Source organism: Hypanus sabinus, chromosome 1 (genome assembly GCF_030144855.1).
Source record: "Hypanus sabinus isolate sHypSab1 chromosome 1, sHypSab1.hap1, whole genome shotgun sequence".
Lineage (NCBI taxonomy): Eukaryota > Metazoa > Chordata > Chondrichthyes > Myliobatiformes > Dasyatidae > Hypanus > Hypanus sabinus.
This window is the reverse complement of record NC_082706.1, coordinates 199917853-199923852: the sequence shown is the minus strand read 5'-3', so window position 1 is coordinate 199923852 and position 6000 is coordinate 199917853.

The window sequence follows — 6000 nt, the reverse complement described above, 5'->3', positions numbered from 1 at the left end:
GTGAGGTAGTGTACATGGGTTCAATGTTCAGAAATTGGATGGCAGAGGGGAAGTTGTTCCGGAATTGTTGAGTGTGTAACTTAAGGCTTCTGTATCTCCTTCCCGATGGTAGCAATGAGAACAAGGCATAACCTGGGTGATGGGGGTCCTTAAGAATGGATGGCCCCTAGTTTTTTGCCTCCATAGAAACAGTCTTCATCACTGTTCACTACCAGCAAGCCATTTATGAATTATTCTGGATCCCATGCTATCTCACCTACCAGAGCTGCCTACCGTATTGAACCTTATCAAAGGCCTTACTGGTGCATATAAATTACATCTACCATCCTGTCCTCATCAACTTTATTTGTCACATCATTAAAAAATCCCAGTCAAGGTTGTAAGACATGCTGTCCCATGCACAAAGCCATGCTGGCTACTACTTTTCTTCCAGATGCAAGCATATGCAGCGATATGTAAGGAAGGGGTCAATAATTCTACTGGGTGTTTTTTTTATAGACCACCCAATAGTAACAGGGACATCGAGGAGCAGATAGGGAGACATTCTTGAAAGGTGAAACAATAACGGTTGTTGTGGGGGATTTTAATTTCCCCAATATTGATCGGCATATCCCCAGAGCAAGGGATTTAGATGGGGTAGAGTTTGTTAGGTGTGTTAAGGAAGGTCTCCTGACATTGTATGTGGATAAGCCTGCAAGTAGAGAGGCTGTAATTGACCTGGTATTGGGAAATGAACCCGGACAGGTGTCAGGTCTCTCAGTGGGAGAGCATTTTGGAGACAGTGATCACAATTCTATCTCCTTTACCGTAACATTGGAGAGGGGTAGGAACAGACAAGTTAGGAAACTGTTCATTTGGAGTAAGGGGAAATATGAAGCTATCAGACATGAACTTGGAAGCATAAATTGAGAACTTATGTTCTCAGGGAAATGTACAGCAGAAATGTGGCAAATGTTCAGGGGATATTTGCATGGTGTTTTGCATAGATACGTTCCAATAAAACAGGGAAAGGATGGCAGGGTGCAGGAGCCATGGTGTACAAAAGCTGTTCAAAATCTAGTCAAGAACAAAAGCTTATGAAAGGTTTCAAAATCTAGTCAAGAAGAAAAGCTTATGAAAGGTTCAAAAAACTAGGTAATGAAAGAGATCTGAAAAATTATAAGACTAGTAGGAAGGAGCTTAAGAATGATAGGAGAGCCAGAAGGGGCCATGAGAAGGCAAGAGCAGGATCAAGGAAAATACCAAGGCATTCTTCAAGTATGTGAGAGCAAGAGGATAAGATTTGAGAGAATAGGACCTATCAAGTGTGACAGTAGAAAAGTGTGTATGGAACCAGAGGAGATAGCACAGGTACTTAATGAATACTTTGCTTCAGTATTCACTACGGAAAAGGACCTTGGTGATTGTAGGGATGACTTTCAGCAGACTATAAAGCTTGTGCATATAGACATTAAGAAAGAGGATGTGCTCAAGCTTTTGGAAAGCATCAAGTTGGATAAGTCACTGGGACCAGATGAAATATACCCCAGGCTACAGTGGGAGGTGAGGGAGGATATTGCTGATCCTCTGGCAATGATCTTTGCATTATCATTGTGGACAGGAGAGGTTCCCTTATTCAAGAAAGGGAGTAGAGATAGCCCAGGAAATTATAGACCAATGAGTCTTACTTCAGTTGATGGAGAAGATCCTGAGAGGCAGGATTTATGAACATTTAGAGAGACATATGATTAGGAATAGTCAGCATGGCTTTGTCAAGGGCAGGTAGTGCCTTACGAGCCTGATTGAATTTTTTGAGGGTGTGACTAAACACATTGATGAAGGAAGAGCAGTAGATGTAGTGTATGTGGATTTCATCAAGGCACCTGATAAGGTAGCCCATGTAAGGCTTAATTGAGAAAGTAAGGAGGCATGGGATCCAAAATTGGCTTGCCCACAAAAGGCAAAGAGTGGTTGTAGACAGGTGATATTCTGCATGGAGGTCGGTGACCAGTGGTGTGCCTGAGGGATCTGTTTTGGGACCTTTACTCTTTGTAATTTTTATAAATGACTAGCATGAGGAAATGGAGGGATGGGTTAGTAAATTTGCTGATGACACAAAGGTTGGGGCTGTTGTGGATAGTGTGGAGGGTTGTCAGAGGTGATAGTGGGACATTGATAGGATGCAAAACTGGGCTGAGAAAGAAGATCTATATGGAGTTCAACTCAGATAAGTGTGAGGTGGTTCATTTTGGTTTGTCAAATATGATGGTAGACTCTTGGCAGCGTGGAGGTCCAGAGGGATCTGGGAGTCCATGTCCATAGGACACTCAAAGCTGCTGCGCAGGTTGACTGCGTAGTTAAGAATGCATACAGTGCATTGGCCTTCATCAGTCGTGAGATGAGTTCAAGAGCCAAGAGGTAATGTAACAGCTGTATAGGATCCTGCTCAGACCCCAGTTGGAGTACTGTGCTCACCTCACTACAGGAAGGATGTGGAAACTATAGAAAGGGTGCAGAGGAGATTTACAAGGAATTTGCCAGGATTGGGGAGCATACCTTATGAGAATAGGTTGAGTGAACTTGGCCTTTTCTCCTTGGAGTGACGGAGGATGAGAGGTGATCTGATAGAGGTGTATAAGATGATGAGAGGCATTGATCATGTGGATAGTCAAAGGCTTTTTTTCCCAGGGCTGAAATGGCTAACACAAGAGAGCACAGTTTTAATATGCTTGGAAATAGGTACGTAGGGAATGTCAGGGGTAAGTTTTTTTACACAGAGAGTGGTGAGTGTGTGGAATGGGCTGCTAGCAACTGTGGTGGAGAGGGATAGAGGGCTATGGGTAATTCTAAAGTAAGCACATGTTCAGCACAGCATTGTGGGCTGAATGGCCTGTATTGTGCTGTAGGTTTTCTATGTTCTGTATCTGATCACTCAGAACCTTCTTCAATAACTTACCTACCATATACAGTTGCAAGAAAAAGTTTGTGAACCTTTTGCAGTTACCTGGTTTTCAGCATTAATTATTCATAAAATGTGGTCTAATCTAATCTTCATCTAAATCAGAATAATAGATTCTGTTTAATCTGCCTGAACTATTAACACAGAAACAACTGCAAGTTTCATCAATACTGAGTACACCATTTAAAGAATTACAATCTTAAGTTCAAAAAAGTGTGTGAATCTCTGGGGTAATGCCTTCTACAAATGCTTTTTGGAGTCAGGTGTTCCAATGAATGTGATGAGATTGGATATATGGGTTGTAGAGGTGCCCTGCCCTATATAAAAAAAAGACATGCAAAGTCAGGTTACTGCCAGAGCCTGCTCTTCTCTAGAAAGATCTGTTTACATGCACCATGCCTCAATCAAAGCAACTTTCAGAGGACCTTAGAAGAAGAATTGTAGAGATGCATGAAGCTGGAAAAGGCTATAAAAGCATTTTGAAAGACCTGAATGTACATCAGTCCACAGTGAGAGAAATTGTCTGCAAATGGAAGAAATTTAGTACTGTTGCTACTAGGAGTGGGCATCCTGCTCAGATGACACCAAGAGCACAACTTGTAAAGCTGAAGGAGTAGAAAAAGAACCCAAGGGTAACAGTAAAATACCTGCAGAAATCTTTGGAACTTGTTAAAGTCCTAATCATGTGTCCACTATAAGAAAAGCACTGAGCAAGGATGGTGTGCATGGAAATACCCCATGGAGGAAAGCTCTGCTCTCCAAAAAAATGATTGCAGCACATCTCAATTTTGCAAAACAAAAACACACCTAGATGTAGCACAACACTTCTGGGACAATGTTTTGTGGATGGATGAGACAAAAGTTGAACTCCTTGGCAGAAATGCACACCGCTATGTTTGGAGAAAAAAGGGCACTGCACACCAACACCAAAACCTCATCCCAACTGTGAACTATGGTGGAAGGATCTCGGCCCAAAACATTGACAGTGCTTCTCCTTATAGATTCTGCCTGGCCTGCTATGTTCCACCAGCACTTTGTGTGCATTGTTCGAATTTCCAGCATCTGCAGATTTCCTCGCGATGATCTGGGCTGCCGGACAGCTTACAATTGTTTCAACAGTGAATTCAAGATTGTATGAAGGCATTTTACAGGTGAATGTCAGAGTAGCAGTCCATCACCTGAAGCTTAAATAAAGTTGGATGATGCAACAAGACAATGATCTGAAACAAGAGCAAATCACCAGCAGACTGATGTAAAAAGATTAATGTTTGGAATTGCTGCCAGACATTAACCCAATTGAGACGCAGTGGCATGACCTGAAGAGGGCTGTTAATTCAAGGTATCCCAGAAATATGGATGAACTGAAACAGTTTTGTATGGAGAAATGGTCTAAGATTCCTCCTCGCCATTTTGCAAATCCGATCAGCAGCTACAGGAAATGTTTGGTGGAAGTTATTGCTACTAAAAGGGGTTCTACCTGTTATTAAATACAAGTGTTCACATATTTTTTTACATTCTGGACTGACTGATTAAGCAATGTGTTCAATCAAGATATGGAAAGTACGATTGTTTCTTATTAGTTTTGGCAGATTGTTTTTGTCTATTACTGTGACTTAGATGAAGATGAGACCACATTTATGAGTAATTAATGCAGAAAACAAGGTAATTGCAAAGGGTTCACAAACCTTTTCTTGCAACTGTATGTTACATTTACTGGTCTATAGTTCCCCAATTTATTAAAATAGGCACAATATTCGCTAGCTACCAGTTTAGTGGCAACTTGTACAGCCCTGTATTTAACTTCAGATTTATCCTTATTCTTCTCTTCAAATGTTACCTCATTGACCACTTTCTCTTCCTCCTGATCATAGTCCCGTATCTCCTCCAGGGATTCACTTGATCCAGGCTTCTTGTACCTGACCCATACCTCCTTTTTCCTGGCAAGAGCCTCAATATTTTTCATCATTTAGAATTCCTACCAGTCCTGCCCTTTATTCTAACAGGACCTCGCAGACATAGAGCTCTCACTATCTCAGCTTTAAAAGATCTTTGAATTGCCTGTTGTCCCTTTGCCTGCTACGTGGGAACTACGAAGAAGCTTTGGAGGGAATACTTCTGAGGAACTGTATCAGTAGAAAAGTAACACATCCTTTGTACAATATGCTGAAATGAATCCACTCAACACCCCCTCCCACAAACACTTTATGGGCTGAAAACTGGCTATGCTATACTGTCCATAATGTAATGACTCTAGAATGAACCCTAACATGGGGGGGGGGGGGGGGGGAGGGGGAGAACGGGACCTTTGAGGAAGAATTTTAGCCAGAGGGTGGCGAAACTGTGAATTCATTGCCACAGATGGTTGTGGTGGCCAAATCACTGGGTATATTTAAAACAGAGGAATATATATTCTTGATTAATTAGGGTGAAGGCAGGAGAATGGAATTGAGAGGGAGAATAAAGGGTGCCCCATCAGCGTAGCATTATCACAACTTGGGGTGTTCCTGAGTTTGGAATTCACTTCTGATGCCACACTGTAAGGATTGTCTGCACAAGCTTCCCCTGGAATGTATGGTTCGCCCCCATACCCCCACTACTGGCGCTTCAGTTTCCTCCCACTGTCCAAAGACATACTGGATATTCTAACTGGTCATTGCAAACTGTCCCATGATTAGTTTACGATTAATTGGAATTGTGGGGTGCTGGTGTAGCATGGCACGAAGGGCCGGAAACTGTCTACTCCATACTGTACTGCTAAATAAATAAAAATCACTGAGTGGTAGAGCAGACTCAATGGGCTGAATGGCCTAATTTGCACCGATGTTTTTTGGAATGCACCATTCAGCCATAGAGGACTGTAGTAACGTGAGGAGTGAAGGACACCTGGCCTTCTTTGAATCTTAGAAGATAGAACAAATTGACTAAAATAATTCATCCTCGTCTTCTGCAATATGAAATGGCCACAATGATCAAAATAAAGTTTGTAGGAACACATTATGCTTAAAGTGTCCGGTGAGTGTGGAAATTTCAGAAGCCAAGGTATTTTGCCATCCATATTTGTG